This window comes from Mauremys mutica, chromosome 5 (assembly GCF_020497125.1).
Source record: "Mauremys mutica isolate MM-2020 ecotype Southern chromosome 5, ASM2049712v1, whole genome shotgun sequence".
NCBI lineage: Eukaryota > Metazoa > Chordata > Testudines > Geoemydidae > Mauremys > Mauremys mutica.
In genome coordinates, this window is record NC_059076.1 from 23,115,178 (window position 1) to 23,136,440 (window position 21,263).

At 45.1% G+C, this 21,263-nt stretch overlaps 1 protein-coding gene across 5 annotated transcripts in view; it reads left to right on the forward strand.

Annotated features, from left to right (window-relative positions):
• Positions 1-21,263, forward strand: part of ARHGAP24 (Rho GTPase activating protein 24) — a 536,453-nt gene that overhangs the window by 45,891 nt on the left and 469,299 nt on the right. Inside the window, exon 1 of one of the 5 annotated variants that reach the window (XM_045019054.1) lies at positions 9,438-9,456. The exons of 2 other annotated variants lie outside the window; for them this stretch is intronic. The gene's annotated coding sequence lies outside the window, so the exon portion shown is untranslated. Of the gene's footprint in view, positions 1-9,437; positions 9,457-21,263 lie in introns of those variants that run through there. 2 more of the 5 variants (XM_045019049.1, XM_045019050.1) reach the window with 2 other exon arrangements.

A 21,263-nucleotide genomic window follows, 5' to 3' on the forward strand; every position in this document is an offset into this window, starting at 1 on the left:
TGCTGATGTTAGGGTTTTTTTTTCCCTTTTGGTCTTCTGAAAGTTGCATTAAAATATTGGTAAAAATTAATAGGACTAAAGCTCCACATACGTGATTGATGGCATCAGTTAGGCTTCTGTTCCTTCTCTGCATCAGGCGGGCTTTGCTATAGCTGTGTATAGGTACTAGGCCCATACCTGGACAGTGTGACCAAAAGCAACCCTGTATTCACACCCTAGTGTAATAATCTTTGTACAAAATATGCCTTGTGCGCTATCATTTGAAAATGAATAGTTCGTTAGTCAATAATGGTGAAATGTGTGTAGCAGCAACATTTGAAGTTACGAAATCCCCCCTGTATGATGATGATAACACATGTTCAAAATCACACAGCCCTGCCTAGGCAAAACAGGCCTATCCTGAGCAAAAGAATGTGTTTACACCTCAATTGACACACAGGTAGTAAACAAGGTCCTTGAGACAGCAGGTGGAGGAGATGGCAGGAAACAGAACAATTTGGATTTCAGCAAACAGAAGTGGGGGAAGAGAAAGCCTGGAGCATCTTTCATCACCAGACTCCATGTCACTTTCTTTACTCCTTGAATAAACTTTACTTTGAAGAAGAAACCACTTTAAAGGTTCACTGGCTATAAAAGAAAGGGGCAGAGAACCCCAAGTTATTTCTTTCACCTAAGAAGACAAAGGCACCAGCATCTTTGCGCCTCTGGGAGAAATCCTGACCAAGAAAAGAGTCAGTCACCATCTTGCTGGAAGACTGTTGGTCAGAAAGGCCATCTTAAACAAAGACTTGAACAAAAGCTTGCGAGATCAAGTTTTGGACTTTGAGGTATGTGTGTTCACTTTTATTTCCTGTTAGCAGTTTATAACTTTCTCTCTTTATACTTGAATTCAGTGAAAAACCTATCTTCTTTTGTTAATAAACTTGTTTTACCTTTCATGTAAACCAATCCAGTACTGTGTTTAAACTGAACAGTTTGGTAAATCCAGTTAAAGTAGCAAACTGTTGAATATTGACTCCTTACAGGGGCAACACATCTTAATATCTGAAAAGTACATTAGAAAAGTGCAGAATATACACGTTTTGGGAAAATTCAGGCCTGGGAGTTTGTTGGTGTCACCCTACGGGTAGTAACCAAGGCTGGTGGAAGCCAGAGTGTGACTGGAGTGTTGCTGACAAGCTGCTGGGGTCACAGCTGCTGGACCAGGGCCGCAGCTCTACACGGACGCTTAGGTTGTGACCTGTAGGCTCTTTGTGAGCAGCCCAGGTTAGGAGCTACAGTAGCAAAACAGTGTGAGGCACCCAAGGTTGCAGAGCAGGTGGTGACACCCCCCTCCCTGGATTGCACCCTGGAATGTGAAAGAGGAGGCATTGTTCTGGTCAGGAAATATCTACAATAGCAATGTTTACTCACCTGGATTGTACCAAAAGTAGTTTGGGGGGGGGGGGAACAGCTGTCAGTTGCACTTGCAGCAAGGGACATCTAACTTTATGGGAAAGGATAATGCCCAGGGCTGGCTCCAGGCACCAGCCCAGCAAGCAGGTGCTTGGGGTGGCCAACAGAGAGGGGCGGCACCTCCGGCCCTTCGGCGGCGCGTCCCTCACTCCTTCTGGGAGCGAAGGACCAGCAGCCAAATTGCCGAAGATTGAACCGGCGGCGGTAGTGGTGCAGATCGCGACGGTGGCTTTTTTTTTCTTTTTCTTTTTGCTGCTTGGGGTGGCAAAAATCATGGAGTCGGCCGTGATAATGCCTCTCAGGATGAGAATAGAATCAACAGTTGTCTTATTCAGAAGATTCTCTTATCACCTGCTCTTTAATGTCTGAAATGAGGAAAGAAGAATTTAAGGGGCCTTGAAAGACCTATATGGTTTAACAACTGCAGAGAAATAAGGACAAAAGAAGTGCTATTTGTCAATACTTGTTCAAAAGGGGAGGTATTCCAGTTATTGGAACCTCTTATGGTAGAGTTATTGCTGGGATAAGTATCAGAGGGGTAGCCATGTTAGTCTGGATCTGTAAAAGCAGCAAAGAGTCCTATGGCACCTTATAGACTAACAGACGTATTGGAGCATGAACTTTCATGGGTGAATACCCACTTCGTTGGATGCATACCCACAAAAGCTCATGCTGCAATACGTCTGTTAGTCTATAAGGTGCCACAGGACTCTTTGCTGCTATTGCTGTGATAGAAACCGCGGAACCCACCCCCACTGATCAAAGAGGTTGGCACGAACAAGAATTTGTCCTCACACAAGCTCAATAGAACTCTTGGAAAGAAGACCTCTTCCACGTAAGGATGTCTGGCATCTCATCCTTCATGTCTTTGCCACAATGGGGTTTGTCATGTATCAGATGTTAGTCACATAACAGATACCTGGAAAATATACAGCTTGACCCCATTAAACCAAATTATGGTATGGACAGCCAAAACATTTGGGTAAATATGGGAGGAATCCATTGTGTCTACTGCTGATGTTAGAAGCGACAGCGATGTGATTAACTGGGGATTTTGACTTAAACAAGGCTGTTTTTTTAAATAAGGTACACATAAACTCTGTCTTTCTCTCTCCAACTTCTGATCATTTTTGGGGGTTTAATACACTCCGTGGGTAGACTCTGCCAACTCTTAGGATGCTGTTCACATTCACTATGTAATCACTGCAATAATTAATTTATGTACATGCCATTGGAGATGATTAAGAAAGAGGCTGGTTGCTCATCAAGGATCTTCAAACATCACTACAGGCATTTGTCACACCCTGAGACTTACCTTTGTTATAGCCAAATGCTGGCATAGGCTATTTGGTTCTGTATCTAATGATGGCAGGCTTCCCGTTAGTAAAGCATGAGATCTGCAGGCATAATTAATCTGCTGTATATTTATGCTGACACCTGGTAATGAGACCCTCCCACATCAATTATTCTCTTCCTCTGAAAACAGTTCCTTTTGGCCAATGAGGGAAAGCTGCAGGAACTTATAGATGCTGGACTACTATTCAGATTTAGTAATAAACAGGGATGTTTTCACTTTTTATAAAGCTATGATTTTTGGTTTTTTGTTTTATTGATTAGACTGCTTTCAAGATCTCATTTTCTTCCTCCTCCTTTCAAACCACAAGGTTCTTGCCCAAGATGTTGCCTTCTTTCTCTGGACACTTTTGCTGCTTTATTTTCTAGCTTCTGGGAATGTAATGAAATATCCAGCCAGGTAACAATGATCTTGATAGGAAACAAAATGAAAACACTATCAAAGATCTAAAGCACAAAATATGTGGCCAAGAATTTCAAAAGTGACTGACTAGTGATTATTTTTGTTTTCTGAGTTCCTCAGTTTTTCGATGGTCCATTTGGGACACATTGAAGGAGTTTTAAAACAGTCTCAGCACCTACTTTTTGAAAGTCAGTCCCCTTTTAAAAGTGTCAAATTGGGCATCTAATAATGAAGGCATCTAAAACCTAGTTACCGACAAATATCTCTGCCTATGTATGTACAGAAAAGGCCAGAGCAGAAAGCCCCAATGGTGACAAAGTAGTGCAATTAAGCTGCTTGTGTGTGTTTCCTAACCATTGGGGACCCCCCCCACACACACAAAGAGACTCCTTATTCCTGCATGCTGTAGACCTGTGCTTTGCAGGGCTGCCCGTGGGAGGGGGGGAGGGCAAGTGGGGCAATTTGCCCTGGGCCCCACAGGGGCCCCCACGAGAGTTTTTCGGGGTCCCTGGGGCAGGGTCCTTCACTTGCTCTGGGGGCCTGGAAAACTCTCACGGGGCACGGGCCCCCAGAGCTGCTTCTGCTTTGGGTCTTCGGTGACAATTCAGGGGGCGGGGAGGGGTCCTTCCGCTCCAGGACCTGCCGCCAAAGTACCCCGAAGACCCACGGCGGGGGGTCCTTCCACCCCGGGACCTGCTGCCGAAGTGCTGGGTCTTCGGCACTTCGGCGGTGGGGCCCTCCACCACCGAAGACCCCAGGTCCCTTGAATCCTTTGGGTGGCCCTGATGCTTTGTGTCATGTCATTGTGCATGGAGAATAAGGGGACATGTCAGGGGTCTGGCTAGTGGGTCTGTGACTGACCAGGCTCCATGAATACACTGGCCACCTCACCTCTGCTACCCACACAAAGGCGTACAAATGCTGTGGCAATAGGGTGACTGTCTCAGAATGGCCCTGTGAAGGAAGGGGGGGAAAGGAAGGACTGAAGTCCCCAACTGCTGCAGGGAACTCCTCGGCAAAGTCCATCTATTTAAGTTTTTGTGTAGGTGCCAAAATTTTGCTTAGAAAAGGAAGCCACAAAGTATCTGTTAAAACACACATGCACATTACAGTGTAAAAATACTTTATCCTTTTATGACGCCTTTCTTCTGAGGAGGTCAAGGTTCTTTGCAAACTTTTAAGCCCCGTGATGTCTGTCAAAGGGTGGCAGGCCCTTTGGGGGTATATTTACTGTGCATCTGGGACCAAGCTGCCTAGTCTGGATCCACAGGCTTATGCTGGTGGGGCTTGTGCTAGTGCACGTAATGTAGCTGTGTAGACATTGCTTGATGATGAGGCTCGGGCTGGACCTTGAGCTCTCAAGCCCATCCCTCCCCTTGGCTTGAGAACCTGAGCTCCAGCCCAAACTGCTAAGTCTACACATCTATTCTTAATGTACTAGAGCAAATCCTGCTATCGTAAGTAGGCTGGGAACGGCGAACAGCGGCCACTGGCAATGTAAACAAATTGGCAGCCCACCAGCAGATTACCTTGATGGGGTGCATGTAGCCCGCGGGCCGCAAGTTGCCCATCACTGAATTAGGCAGTTAGTGCAGCCCTCTCTGAAACCTCCCAGCTGGACTGTTACCCTTCATGTCTGTTGATCCTTAACAGCAGAGGCCTGAGAAAACTAGCACTGCAGTTAGGTGGCAATTAGTGTAGGTGGTGTTCAAAGAGAAACTGCAAATATTTGATTCCTGCAGATCTTTTGCTTTTTGTTCCAAAGAAAAATTAAAAATATCTCAGGATTTGGTTAAAAGGATAAACAAAAGGACTCTAATCCCAGTTTTAGTTATACTTTTGCTGTGTTATATAAAATAGACTTGCCGTATTTCAGACATGGGGAAGAGGGTTGCCTCAAGAGCAGGGGGATTGATTGATTTCCTTCTTCTGAAGCAAGTGTGAGATGCATTTTGTGGTCTATTGCTAGGTGGTGGTGGTGAACACAGTCTGCAAGGGGTAGTGCCCTCTTAACTCCCATTGACAGTGGAACTGTTTCACCAGTACCTTGCATAGTTCATTCCATTATACCAGGGAATTCAGAATGATTGAAGTATGAGAAACATCAGTCTTTGACAGGTTTTTAAGAATGTGTTTTTTTTTAATGAAGACTGAGTAGGCCTAATTTTTATTTGGTTGTTTGCTATTGTAGACGGACCCCAGATGACTTCAGTTTGTCTTAGGGTTCAATGCGCATCATCTACTCATGGCTTGAAGAATACTTCTGTATGGTGTAACATTCAATGTATGTTAAACTGTTAGGCTTGTAGCAGTAATATGTTTCAGAAAAGATTCACCTTTTGGGGGAATGTATATTAGAAGGGTGGGATGAGATGTGTCTAGTTATGGTGACTGTTGCTATATAAATCTACACATGTAACACTTTATAGAAAAGGAGCAAGGGGGGGCGGGATGGGGGATGAAAACATTGATCTTGAGATGTCACCAAGATTTATATTTACATTTATTAATGTCTAAGATCTAGCTTTGATATTTAATTTGTGAAAATACACATGGGTGTTGGCCACAGTCCCAGACCTGAACACCCTTGAATTTTGAGGAAGAACAGAATACAGATTATTGGTGTTCATGAACAGGTGTACTATTCACTGCAGCACATTTCCCCCTCCTCCAGCCCACCCTTGGTAATAGAATCAGCTTTGGGTACAGTAATGCTGGGCAGTGCCCTAGATACCTTTATTTGGTCACAGGGGTTGTTGAGCAAGGAGCAGCAGCTAGAGCCCAGGAAGAAGCAGCAAATTTGGCCAGATTTTCCAATAGTCCCTGATTTTCTGAAACTGTCCCACTTGGGCCTTGAACCCATCCTCAAGCCCTGTGTCCCTGTTGAAGTGGACATTTCCTGCATTCAGGTCTGCCTTGGGGTGGGAAGGGACAATTTGCTCTGGGCTCCCCGTTTGAGATGGCCCCCAAAGCAAGTGGCATTGCAACTTGGCACACACTGAGTCACAATACCAATCAAATTTGGCCCATCTACAGTCCCCTTCCCCCGCATCTCCATCTGTGCAGAGGCAGATAGGCCAAACCTCAGTGGCACTGCATCCTGCTTGAGCCACTTGAAATGTTGGGATGTATGCTGAGAGCTGCTGATTGGATAGATAATATCCATGCATATCTCCCTGTTTCATACCATGTAAAAAGAGCTGGGATTTTATTGTTGCACACAGGAGGCTGCAGTATTTCCCTTTAGATCTATGCATCTTTATTATTTGGTGCAGCTTCGCTTTTGTGCTGTTCACTGTGTGAGAAATGTCAGAAAAAAGTTAAAGGACTTATTACCTTGAAAAGAACTTCCTAATTAAAAATATGGCCTATCAGCCTTGATTCGCTTTTAATGAAGTGAACAGCCATGAACGCTTCATCTGTGAAGAAGAAACTTGTCTCCACATGGTCTCCCTCCCAGGGAAGGTAGGAGCAAAATATTTCAAGAATGTAGCTTTAGGAAGGCATAGTAACAATATGTAAAAGACTGTAACAGCGGGTCAAATACACACATTCCTTGTCTCTCCCTCCATTAGGCAAACTGTTTGCTCACCAGTAGACGTCTTTCCCTTCACGTTTATGATATGCTACATTTTGTATCTTGAAAGGGTAGTGTTTAGGTTGGAACACCAAGATCAGATCTGAGTATATGCATGCATCTATGTGTGGACATATTTTGTAAACTAATGATTGTTCTGGTTGGAAAGCTTTTATTTATTTATTTATTTATTTATTTTTTAGAGTATTCCTTACTAGGAAATCAACTCAGCTGCAGCCAACCTGTCAGCTGCCCAGCTGACAAATGGGGTGGCTAAGAGCCACCGTTGTGGATCCCAGTTGTTTGGGCTGGCCACAGGTTGATTTGGTTCCTGGCACAACTTAAAACAGCCTCAGGGCTGCTCATAAGTCTGGCTGGAAGCAATAGTTTGCAAAGGGCCACTGCGGCAGCTGGGGATTTGCTGGAATGCAGTAAAGTGCCAGTCACACCCCTTTCTCCAGCTGCACACTTGATGTGTCCCCTTTGCCGGGGAGAGAGGGGGTGGGGAGTATAGGGTGGCATAGAGCCAACTACCTTGGAATTTCCCTAAATTCAGGGGGTCTTCAATTGGCTGGTTTCCCACTCTTTTGCCTCCAGACAAAGAAGATTCTAGAGCAGGGGGTGGCAACCTACAGCACGCATGCCAAAGATGGCATGCGTGCCGATTTTGCCTGGCACATGGCTGCCAGCCGGGGTCCCGGCCGCCCGCCCTGCTCATCCCGTTGCTGGCTGAGTGAACGGAACCCCAGGCCTGCAGCTCCCCCGTCCCACTGCCTCAGCACTCTGCGGGGGAGGGGCTGTGTGCACAGCACCCTGGCAGCGTGTTTTGCCTCCACGTGGAGCCAGCGTCTGACCAGCATGGGCATGGTAAGGGGAGTCCTGGGGCACAGTCAGGGAGCAGGGGGTGGGTGGGTTGGATGGGTCGGGCGTTCTGGGGGTCCTCTCAGGGGGCAGGGAGTGGTTGGATGCGGTGTGGGAGTCCCGGGGGTCTGTCTGGGGGCGGGGGTGTGGATAAGGTTGGCGCAGTCAGGGGACAGGTAGGGGGTAAGGTCCTAGGGGGACAGTTAGGGTGGGGGGGGGTCTCAGGAGGGGGCAGTCAGGGGACAAGGAGCAGGGAGGCTTAGGTAGGGAGTGGGGTTCTGGGGGGCAGTTAGGGGCAGGGGTCCCAGGAGGGGGCAGTCAGGGGATGAGGAGCGGGGGGGGTTGGGGGTTCTGATGGGGGCAGTCGGGGTTGGAAGTGGGAGGGAATGGATGGGAGCAGGGCTAGGGCAGGGCTCTCCCCTCTTTTTGATTGTTGAAATTTGGTAACCCTAGGCGAGTGGGGAGCCGGGGGGCGCATGGGGGCTGGCACCAGCATATATCCACTGCAGCCTGCAGGAGCCCCCGGAGGGGCCGAGGGGGTGCGGCTGCTCCCCCCTAGTGGCGCTGCCACCTTGGCAGGGCTGCTACACCCCTGCACTGCGCTGGCTCCTCCATGGCTGGGGCTTGCTGCTGCCGCAAGCGGGACGCTCTGGCTCTCCAGTGCCTCCGGAAGGTGGCTCCTCTCTGCTGAGCTTCTGCAGCGGCCCAAGCCCGACAAAGCCAGTGAGTGGACTCGGGGTGGGGGCCACTGGGGTGGGGAGGGCTTGCAGGGGGGAGGGCTGTGCACCCTCCAGGGGAGTTCAGGGGGCGGAGAGGGGGGAACCTGGTCTGGGGAGCAGCCCTTGGGCATGGCTGGCCCCTGGGCAGGCTGGCCCCTGGGGTCTATAAAGGCTTGTTGGGATTTGCCTCTCAATGAACCGATGTGCAGCGGGGGAGGGGGACACAAGGTGGAAGTTTTGCCTAGGGCGAAAAATATCCTTGCACCAACCGTGCCCCAGGGGGTGCGTGCACCCCAGGTTAAGAACCACTGCACTAAACTGATAAGATCTGCATTTTAATTTAATTTTAAATGAAGCTTCTTAAACATTTTAAAAAACGTGTTTACTTTACATACAACAATAGTTTATAGGCTTAGAGAGAGAGACCTTCTAAAAAGGTTAAAATGTATTACCAGCACGCGAAACCTTAAATTAGAGTGAATAAATGAAGACTCGGCACACCACTTCTGAAAGGTTGCCGACCCCTGTTCTAGAGCACTTCTTGTAAAAGTTTCTCCAGTGGCCAATTTCCCTGCTTCCCCATGGCTGACAGCCAGCTGGGTTTTGCCCTCCCCACCCCTCCACTGACTGCATTTCAGTAGTGCTGTGTAGATACGGCTTGTGAAGCACTTCCCTTCTTTAAGACTGAAAAAATGGATTTAGAAATGTAAAATATTTCACTGTGCTGTTTTGTACTCAATTCAATGCATTGCTCTAGCTCCTATAGCAAATCTGTTGTAAACTGCCCTCAACTGGCTGCTCCATGTATCTTCTGGGTAGGGGAGAAGGGAAGACACATCTGGCTGATGGACAAGTTGTTAGATAATGAATGTAACATATGAACCAGCTGAAGAAAGATTCATGCTCCAGGTCTACTTCTAGTCTTAACTTTTCTGTGTAGCAGGGCAGTTTATTCCATCCATAGCACTCCACCGATGCTACTATATATTGCTAATGAGGTTGTCAAACTGAATTGGAGCTTAAAAAAAGACCTCACAAAACTCTTGGCTTTATTTTCAGGGCTGGCCCTAGACCAAATGGCACCACAGGTGAGTAGCGTCTTTGGCACCCCCCATCCCCAATTTGTTAAAGTTCCGTGAGATTCTACAAAGGTCCAGAACTTTCTATGAGGTTAGTGAAATGAATCCACATTCAGAATACCTGAAACATAGAATGAAGTAAAATTTCCCCTTTTGTTGCTACAGAAGCAGCACCCCAAGCCCAGCACACCAGGCAGTTGCTTGAGTCTCCTGCCCTTAAATCCAGCCCTATTCATTTTACTTTTTGTGGTTGTAAAGTAGAATTGAAATATGCACAGTGGAGATTGGTGTAAACTCTTTATGCTTTTAGAGTTTCATGTTTTCTGCTGTCATCAGCAATGTTTCTATACTGACTCATCTTTGTGCAAAGGGAAAAAGGTTCATTGCTGTCATGTCCTAGCCATGACGTTATCCTTCATTCTCTACTGAAAAGCAAGTTGTCAGAATATTTTGTGGGAGCTGCAATTAGGAAGTGGTTCCTAACCTTATAGATTTCACTGCTGCAAATTCCGTGACTGCCAAGGATACTGCTACATCTCTGAGGTTTGCCAGCACAGACTGAGGGAGGAAGGTTGCGTGGGAATGAGGTGAGGAAAATGTATATGTTTTGTAGATCATAGCAGCCATAGAACTCAGCACATTGTGACAGGAATTTTGATGCTGCAAGTTCTCATTCTGCTTTCAACTACTGCAACTAAACAACATGTTTTGGTGCACATGCTTTATTTTTAGTTTGCATGTAAGGGGGTAAATCAACTTCATACTGGTCAGAAAGGAGCTAACCAGCTGCCCAGTTAACCCCACCCTACTACACACATACTAGGTGTCCAGCCAGGAAGAAGGAGGGAGCACAATTCATTTGGGAGCTGATAGGAGAGCAGATGGGCAGCTTCCCTGGGGGGTTAGAAGTCTTGCTAGGGACAGGAGTGGATTGAAGATTGCAGTCTGCCAGCACCTCCCCATAGCAAGGAAGGCCTGACGCAGGCTGTTAGTTTGACTGGTTATCAGGAACCCACTGATGGGTGTTAAGGCAAGCTGCTGCAGCTGAGGTCCTGGAAGCAGGGCCGGCTCTAGGTTTTTTGCTGCCCCAAGCAAAAAATTTTTGGCTGCCCCCCACCCTAGCCCTGGGCTCTCCCCCACCCTCTGTCGTCCCAGCCTTGGGCTCTCTCTCCCCCCCACACACACACCCGCACCCTCTGCCGCCCCAGCCCTGGGCTCCCCCCCACCAGTGTTGACTCCGCCCACTCCCCTCTCGCCTCCAGCTGGTCCAGCACTGGCAGGGTCGGGGTAAGCAGTGGGGATCCCGGGCTGCGCCTCAGCCCAGGGTCCCTCCAGCCAGGGCTCCCGCCTCCAGGAACAGACGTTTTGAAAAATATTTAACTTTTTTTTTTTTTTTTAAATGCAGTGTGTAAAAGTCCAAGCACTGCTTCCCACCTCCATCTTCTGGTTCTTCCATCTCATCTATGTAGAATGGAGGAAGCCAGTACTAATAAAATGTCAGGGTGAGCCATTTTCCATCTAATCCTCCACACCCATTACTCATTAGAGGCATGCAGATCAATAGAGGTTAGGGTGGTCAGACATTAAATAAGGGGAAAACCACCAAGAGGGAAGATTAGAAGAAGCTGGGGATGGGCGAGGAGGAAGGGCAGTACTCACTCTCGTGCCACCTGTGCTCTGGACAGATTACACCAGGGATTACTCAGAAGTTCGCAAGAACAAAATTATGATGTGATGAATGATTCTAGTTTTAGGTGTGTATAGGTATATGAATAGGATCAGAGAACACCAAATGTAACAGGCTACATTCATATATTTTGGCATGGAAAGCTAAGTTTACTTAAGTTCCCTGAAATAATTTGTAAATTTGTTTTCATCTTTTACAATATGAGCTGTCAAACTTTCATCAGTTGTAGCTTTCAACAGATATTGTCTAGACTGATCTTTCACCCAAGTCTAATCTGCCCCCCTGTCCTCCACCCAGATTGTCTGATTGCTCAATCATTTTGGAGGTAAAACGTGATGCTTGAGTGGTTTTATGCAGAGACAGAAGCTTTGCTTGCAGCTTACAAGAGACAAAGCTCTTGAGACAGTTCAGGATCAAAATAAGCCACTTTAGGAAGATGGCAGTCTCTCAAATGCTACCAAAGGTTAAATGGATTTGTTCTCACAGAAAATTACTATTTATTCCTGGGCTGCTACTGCAATCAATTTTAAAAAATATTGATGAATAGGACAATTAAAAATACGGATTTCATAAAATGGGGGCTAGTTCATTTGTGTGTGTGTGTTTGTTTTTTCCAGATCAACCAAACTAATACTGGTGTAAAGTGTGCACATGATCTATAAATATTGTAAAAGACCCCATGAATTACAGTGCTTGAGTCCACACAATCTATGAAGAATACACTCCTAACTTGACACAAGACATGTTATTTTGCTTAAAGCAGCACCTAAAGATGAAAATCTAGGGCTACCTTCCCAAAATTTCATTTACATGCTACTATCTAATGAGGTCTACCTATGATGAGTTGTTAATGTATCTTGATAATTATTAATGTAACCATAGCATATTTTAAATAAACTAGAGGTGTTTTCCCACTGTGCAGAATATAGATTGATCAGGGAAAGGAAGATTAAAAGACAGTCGTTTTTGTGATCTAGGAATATGGTGAATAAAGCAAAAGCAGCTCAGAGAAGGCATTCTATAGCTCTGATCAAATATATTTAATGTATGTAGGTGAATCTCCATTTTCTTAAAAATTTGGAGGGCATTTAATGCTTATGAAAGGTGCTTGAGTGACAGCCCTGGAGACTAATGTCCTAACCGTATGCACAGGCTAGGCAGAGCTTTGGTAGCAATGCAGAAAACATTGCCACATGGTAATACTAATGCCACTGACATGCTGAGGTCATGATTATTTGTGTTGGGATAGAATCAGAGTCTCCCAAAAGGATCAGATCGCATTGTGCTGGTCTAAATACAAACAGTTACAGTCCCTGCTACAAAATTACTTACAAGGGGTGTTGTGATAGGTTTTGGGGGGACACTGTCGCCTTAATCACATTTAGAGGTGTGTGTGTGTGTGTGTGAGATTTAAAATTGTACCCTGTATTGTGGACTAGAAACTGTAGTTTGTGTACGAGTCTACGTTGTGTCCTGTGTTGAGAGCAAGCTTAAACTGGTATGTGCATAATTCAGTTGTAGTGCATGTCCTGAAAAGGAGGACATGTTTCTCACCTTGGGGAGAGCTAGCACAGGAGGGGTCATCCAGTCATCTCCCAAGGACTACTGACTTACTAATGACTCTTCTCAGCCAAACCAAACAAAGGGGTTGTGCCTATGAATGTAGCATGGCGGCTGCATGGGATGTTGCACTGGGACTTGTGACCAAGACTGTGTTTATAAGCAGGAGGGTTTCTGTGTGCAGGGAGACCATCACCAGGAAGACAAGACTAACCAGGAGGGTGGGAGTGCAGAAGGGCCCTGATCACTCTGATGGATATTAACATTCAAAGGGCTATCAGGAGGTATGAGGAAACTGATAGGGGATCTTGCATGCAGATGTTAGTTTTTGGTTTTTTTGTTTTTGTCTAGATCTGTAACTCTTGTTTTTTTTTTTTTTAAATGATAAAATGTCTGTGTGGTTTAGAAATTCTCTTGCAAAGTCTGTGCGTTGTTTGCTTTAACTATCCATAGTCTTTGAAGAGTTAGTGTGTAAGCAGAGGACCCATGAGCGTGGAGCTCATGTGAGGTTGTGGCAAAGCTATTGGGTGGGGTGTGGGTGGGTGGGCGGGCGGGCAATTTGCCCCAGGCCCTGGACCCCGCAGGGGCCCCGTGAGCCCTGGCCTGGCGGCAGTCCGGGTCTTTGGCAGTGGGGGGCCCTTCAGTGCTGCCGAAGACCCGGACCGCCGCCGGGTGAGTACAAGTGCCGCATCTCTCTCGCTTTGCCCCAGGCCCCCTGAATCCTTTGAGCGGCCCTGGTGGCTGCCGCTGGTCTTTGGCCCTGGGGCTATTGGGATTGGACCCTCATGGCCCGAGAAGGGGTACCAGACGGGGAGCCTGTATCCTGAGAGCATGCCTATGGAGGCAGAATGACACACACTGGACACCACTTAAAACCCAGGAGGCTTGGAAGCACGCAGCATCCAAATGTTGGGTCCGATACAGCAGCGTGGTGGCTGACCACAAGAGGGAGCGCAGCCAGAGCTGTAATAGGCATAAATATAGCTAGTGCAGTTTCTACATCTAGTAAGACTTTAGCCTTTCTGCTGGGCAGTGTTGCCAGTTGGGGTTTTTATGACATGTATATTTGTGACACATGATTGCCAGCTTTCCACTAAACAGCCAGTAGATGGTAACAACTTTAGATCTTTATTACAGATGCAAGCTTGATTTGAACAAATGACTAGAAGCTGAAATGATTTTTATCCCATTGCCAATCACAGTGAAGCAGCCAATTACTGTGTTGTAAATCTCCATTTTTTTTTTGCAATGCCTGTGTTTGACAGGCTAAGTGGCATCTGCAATTTATAGCTCAACAAACAAGTAATCAAACCCAGCACGTAAATATGTATACTTAAATTCACACCTTGAGCTTGAGCAAAATGAGAGGAGCCAAATTCTTCCCTGGAGTAACTCGATTAAATACTACAGAGTTACACCAGAGATGAATTTATCTGAATACTTCACATTCACTCAGTAGAAGTAGAAAAGGATAATTGAAATTGCTTATCTGGCAAATGAGCCCCTGTTCTTAAGCACATGTTCTTGTGTGAGACAATTGCTTTTTCACTTGTGTGTGTTTTATTTCAATAGCCTTTCGTTACTATTTAGATCTAGGCAAGAATAGTTCTTGCAACATCTTCAGCTTGTTGAATGTCAAAGGACTGCCCTGGCTCAGTGTGTTCGTTTTCTGGCCTTACAGAGTTTGAAGAAAGTCTGCAGTTATAGCACAGGACTGTAGAGGCAGGTGAAGGAAATAACTCATCATCTTTAGTTAGAAGAAATGCTTCAGTCTGAATGCCAAGAAGATGCTTGGCAGTTATGATTGGTGAGTGTCTCTGGTGTTGAGTGATGTACAGTAGGAGACACTGAGGAGTTTTTTGTAGTACTCTTAGTCTTAGTATCACCAAGAAAGTCTTAATCCTCAGGCATTGCAATCTTAAATGCACAAATCTGCACTTAAACATGAAATATTGAAGTAAGCTGTGACACACAGTAAATTGATACTGAAGAAGGAGTGAATGATAGATGGAAAGTAAATCTAGCTGGAAAAATAGAAATGTAGCATTACAGTTCAGAGAGAGGCTCATGGAACAGATGCGTAACTAGGCTGAAACGCCATTGGTTGCTGATACAATAGAGAAATCTTTTTTTTTTTTGTCAGAGGGAAGTGCAGCAGCCTGTGGAACGCTCTTATTTCCTCCAGGGATTACACTGCCTTCTGCACCTGGAAACAGCAGTGTTCCCTGAGAAGCAGGAGCTGCACCAGGGGAGTGGCACAGTACTTACCCTAACAGCCAGGTGTACCTGATTGTGCATCTGGCCCAGTCCACCCAGTCTTCTGGTGGGGAGGAAGGAGAGGGTGTTGGGAGCTCTGTCACAGGGAGACTGGCCTCTTTAAGTGGGGGGAAAGGTTCCAGTGTACCTGTGACTCATCAACTGTCCCCCAATTGGGTTTGAGAGGGCAACTAGGCCATATAAATGGGGAGAGATTGAGAAAGTGAAGTCAGTCGAGAAAGGAGCGTGTGTGTGTGTGTGTGTGTGTGTGTGTGTGTGAGTCTGTCAGGAAATGGGCAAGTGAGAGCTGCCTGAGGAGGTTGGTAAAGGGAGTTGCAGGAGTTACCTGGAGAGAGACTCCCTGGCCTGGAGCCCCCTGGGAGCAGGCTGTTGGGGGCTAGGAGAGGAGTGGGGCAGTTTGCTTGCTGATCTTTCCCAGGTAGAGGCTTGGAAGAAACCTGGAAGACCTGCAGCTGGAAGGCCTGCAGCTGGAAGGGTGTTGTGAGCAGGCAGGCACCAAAGGTCGGGTATGGTAGAAGATTCCAGAACGGGTATGATGTGTGGACTATATTTTTGTGCTTTCAAGGACTATCTTGCACTGTTTGGGACAATAAACCAACTCAGGCAGGGGTAATATTGACAGACCCCCCAGAACATTGGGTCTTGGAGTTAAAACGTCACTGAGACGAATGGGGCAGGACGCACCTCTCAGATCTATTATTTCAGGCTGTTACAGACTCAGTCAGATGCCACTGCATGCATTACATGCAGGTCAACAGCCATGAAGGTTATAGAATTCCCTTCTAAAAATGAAAGCTGAGGTTCTGATGTAATCACACGACTCCGGCTGAGATGATATTCCTTAATTTGCATCTGCTCGAGTGGTATAGGAATGTGCCACACTCCTTGCACACTGCACTGGCAGTTGGGAAGTATGTTACAGGAAAAGAGCTGTGGCCAGGAAATCCCTACACCCAAAGATCCCCAGCTGCTGAGATGGCTCCCTCAAGCTGCATTCAGTTTAATCAGGGGATAAGTCTAGTGCAGGGGGCTGGTGCCCGCAGGGGCATCTAAATGCACCCGCGTCCTGGCCGGCGGTCGAGCATCCGCCGAAATTCGGTGGCATTTCAGCGGCGACGCCTCTCGATGACGCCGCTTGCCGCTGACAAGCGGCGTCATCGAGAGGAGTCACCGCCAAAATTCGGCAGCATTTCGGCGGATGCTCAACCGCCGCCACAGTCCTTCGTCTGGCGCCTGCCAGACGAAAAGGTTGGGGACCACTGGTCCAGGGTTGGGTGAGATGGCGATCAAGGAGGGAAGTTGGCTTAAAGCCCTCCTACTCATGCTGCATAAACTACTGACCTGAGGAATCTGGTCCTGAGTGCCCAACACCAAATTCAATATAAGACACAAACCTAAATATTTCCCTTCAGTTCCCCCTCATGAAAACCCTACAGAAAAGATGGGTTCTGCACCACACCTTGAAGATCAACAGGCTTGAGCTCTGCTCGACCAGTGAGAGAGAAATTCCTGAGTTGAGAGCATTTCCCTAAAGTACCCTGCTCTCAAACTCTGATGGTCAAACCACAACAGCACCTCCAGTGATCTCAGCTATTATGACAATTCATCAGGGAGAGGGGTGGTTTTGGAAGGTGGTCAGGATTCAAACCCAAAAGGGTTTTATAAATCAGTAGCAACACTCTGAATTGCACTCAGACAAATTGCAAAATACTAATATAAATTGTTTATAATATTTCCTTAGAATATTTAAATATGAAGTGTTTGCTTTCTGGCCTACAGATCCAGTGACTATGCTGCAATATACCAGCTTACAAAGAAAGAGTTTCTTAAAATCTGCCCTGTTTTGAGATGCCCATCAAGCCCTTAATAGACTTTTGCAATTTTTCCTGCACAACACATTCCTTTCCACAATAATGTGTATGTTTGCATGCAAATGCCCAAATACGTACACGTGTGTGTGGGGGAACTGGTGGCATGAATGTTTTCAGAAAAGCAAACAAGGTGGGAGGGATGCGAATGTTGACTCATAATTAACAAAACATTCCTGAAATTCCTGTCCACCAAGACACTATTTTCCAAGCTGTAACAGACTAATTACTCTTCACAGCCGCTCTGTGAAGTAAGTTGGCTGTTTATCCTTGTTTCCTGGATGGAAAGGGAAAGTGAGGCCAAGCACTCAAGTGACCTGGCCGGGGTTACCAGGGGATTCAATATCAGCCAGGATTAGAACTCAATGCCTGCATCCAGGGCCGCCCAGAGGATTCAGGGGACCTGGGGCAAAGCAATTTTGGGGGCCTCTTCCATTTAAAAAAAAAAGTTGCAATACCATAGAATACTATATTCTTGTGGCGGCCCCTATGGGACCTGGGGCAAATTGCCCCACTCCGCCCCCTGGGCAGCCCTGCCTGCATCTCTTTTGTGTTGTTGCTTTTCGATCAGATCATGTTTCTCTGCTCTTTGCATTACTCTAATGGCTTTCACTTGGACACGCATAGAGTCTATACATCTCATCCTTGCCTTGAAGGCCTTGCCTAACTCCAACGTGGCCTGCATCTCAAAACTCATTTCCTATCACGTCTCTCTCTATTCCTTTTACTTCGGCAATGGTACCAACCTCTCCACTCCATTTCCTCCTTCCACATTTGCTTTCACAACTTCGTCCGTGCTGCTTCCGTGTATCAGGGATCTCCCAGTGCATTAAGCTTCCATCTTCTCATTGAAATTCACTTGTTGCACAAGAGATGACCTTACTAATAATAAAAAGATAGCTTTTGATCTCTTAATCAACTTGTCTCTTTTGTTAAACAGGCTGTGATCTTTCCAGGGCAGGGTCTATCGTAAATGTCTTGTATGGTGGCAAACATTATTGGTGATAAACCAAAATATATAACTTTGTGAAATTTTTCACATTTTAAGAACACAGGCCATTAATCCGGCTGGTTTGATATCCTACCTCATTAATGGCTGGAATAATATCTGGGACTTTGGAGAAAGGCAAAAAGCAAACAAATACATAAACATAATAATAAAAAAGTCCCTAACACCTGTCACGTAATGCATATGCCTAATGCTCTATATTGAGCTGAGTAGAATTACTTAGTGACTCGTTCTGCAATCTGTTTACAGCTGAAGCATGGGACTTGATTACTCTTTTCTGAGTTTGCCTTTTTGCAGATTTTGGTAATGGTCCTAAAAGTGTGCAGCCCTTTTTTTAAAATCCAATCTGTTTGGCTTCTTGACATGAGGACAGAAAGCCGTTGGTAACCATGGATTATTATTATTAAGAGACCACAAAGGGAGAAATTGTATTGTAATTTGCAGTATTTCATCATTTTGGGTTCTTGTGTAACTGGCCATTTTAAAAAACATAATTGACCGTTCACTTACATGCCCTAAAATGCAGACCAAGTCAATTTTGTCTTGTCAAGTGCTCCTCTCCATTTCACTCAGCACGATGCTTCTGTTTTCCCCGCGAGTCTCCTCCTTCATTCAGGGCATCAATCTGCTCACTGATGAGGTACTCTGTGTTCTGGTGTGAGATGGATTCTATTTCTCAAAGTTATCATGAGATTGCACTATTGTCACAAAAAGTACAAATTGGCCTGTTAAACCTAAACTTACTGATGGTGATGTGTGAGGTGGTCAGGACCCACCTTTAGTTAGCAAAGTTGCATTTAGTAAAAATGTTTTTACATGTAAACTGAGCACCTTTTGGCATTGATTGAGCAAAGCACTTAAGCATGTGCTTAATTTTGAGCATGTGAGTAATCTCTTTGCAGTCAATGTGATTAGTCACATGTTTAAATTTAAGCAAGAGTGGATCTGTGCAGGATCAGGGCCTAAGGAAATGTAGCGAAGTGGTGTAGCTCATGGTACCTGGGATGTTATGAATTTCTGTAAAGAGGTTAGTTTTGCACATTGCTTTGTCTTTGGTCCCACTCTCACCTTTCTTACCCCATGAAGAAAAAATAAAACAAAAGATTAAAAATACAGAATGCTCGTGGCAGAGGATGTGAGGGGAGAAGGGAAAATCAGATTGGAATGATCGGCTTTTTAAAATTGTCCTTTTATATCAGGCTATTAAGGGCCAGATTCTGCCACCCTTACTCCCAATGGGTTAGTGATACAAGAGCAGTTCATTTGTATAAAAAGTTACTTCTGGTTCTCTCCTTCATTGTTAAACCATTAGTATGAATGTGGGTTCTGATGATTATTTATTATTCAGTAATGCCTAGGGACCTGAGGCTCCCATTGCTAGGCACTGTTCATACCTGACAAGTTTGCTGTCCCAAAGAGTCCACAATGGATGTAATATGCCAAAAATTAAAGGAGAAGGTGGGTGAGGATGTTATGCAGTCCCTCGAGCTATGCTTCCTCATGGTTTTCTGTCTCCCTCTTTTAAACCGATAACAGGTGCCTGGTTATGTTTCCCATTTCTTCAGACATCATTAACATATGAGAATTGCTTCTAGCCCTTATTGGAGCTGACAGTGGTGCTAAAGTTATTACAGTGGGAGAAAACCTATGCGAACCATTTACTGCTTTGTCACTAATCCGTTCGAATCGGTTTCCAAATTGGTGGGACTAATAGAATAAAACATATTCTCACAATCTGAGAGAAATTTCATTCAGCATGAGATCCTTGTAGGGAGTGATTATCCTGAGAGCATCACAATATCCAATTAAGGTTTCTTCAAACTGGGTGCACTACCTGGGAATTAAAGTTACTTTAGATTTTAGAAAGCTTCAAAAATTAAACATTGATCCTATTTTACAATAGATTAAGGCAGATCTTGGCAGATGGGTATATCTTCCCTTAACAGGTTGAGCAGTGCATAGCCCTCATGAAGACAAATATTCTCCCTTCTCTTCTACAGCAGACAAAGATTTATCTGTGCTTTTAATTCAGTCTTGTATTCAGTAAATGAAACAGAACTCTTAATGGCTTTCTGTGGTGATACCAAAAACTTTGCTTTCACTTATAAAAATATTTGCCTGAGAAAGCTACAGTGTGGACTTAATTTTCCAAATGTGAGACTTAAATTTTTGGGCTGTTCTCTTGGAGTACTTAGCCAAATGAGCAATGGCTGAACATAGCTCACTATGGATTCAAAGAGAACCATACTGTGCTGGGAAGTACTATTAGAGCAATTGACTTTTTTGAACCCATGATCAGTTAGAGATTAAATGAAGCCCAAGACACTACTCCGGTAATTAAATAATCAAGAGAAAATAGCACTAGCTTGCTCAAACTTTTTAATTTTGTGTCATATCTGCTTATTTTAGTGATAAAAATAAATGTGTCCTACATGTTATTCTTGCTAACCCTACAGAGCCAATGCAGCTCAGGGGGTGTGAGATGGATTCTATTTCTCAAAATTACAGTGAGATTGCACTGTTGTCACTAAAAGTACAAACTGGCATGTTAAACCTGAACTTACTGATGGTGATGTGTGAGGTGGTCAGAACGCACCTTCAGTTAGCAAAGTTGCATTTAGTAAAAATGTTTTTACATGTAAACTGAGCATATTTTGGCACTGATTGAGCAAATCACTTAAGCATGTGCTTAATTTTGAGCATGTGATAATCTCTTTGCAGTCAATGTGATTAGTTACATGTTTAAATTTAAGCAAGAGTGGATCTCTGCAGGATCAGAGCCTAGATATGAAAATTGTGACAAAATATGAGAGGACAATTTTATATTCTACAGAATCCCACTACATTTCACACTTTATAGAACAGAAATTTCAAAGACCATCCTTTATTTAGCGCCTAATGTCCTGTGACCCATACCTCATAAGAAGTTAGTTTTTTAAATGTAATCAAATGCTTTATAGTTTGTTTTCAAGCTTAGTCCTACACTGTTACAATGTATGTCTTTGTACCATTGTGCACAGAATATGATGCATCTTATATTGTTTCATACAGTTGTTCTTTATTTCTTTGAGAGGTATGTGGTCACATACCTGATGGAGAAGTTTATCCAGAACTTGAACTGATGCTCCAAACCTTTTGTGAAATTGAAAAAATGGGGGTAGCTTTCTTTTTGTGGAACAGAGAGTTCCACAATGGCACTTTCTACCTGAAGGGTAAAACTTGTATGTGCAGGAGACAGAGGTGTTTCAGGGTCTGGTCTCATAGTGTGGAATGAACTCCCACAGGAACTAAGAAGTAATACAAACCACACCAGCCTCCACTCCATGCGCAAGGTACACTTATTTGGTGGTTTACTTTTATTTCCCCCCCTCTCTAATATAACCACATAGTATCATAGGCATAATTATACTAAAAA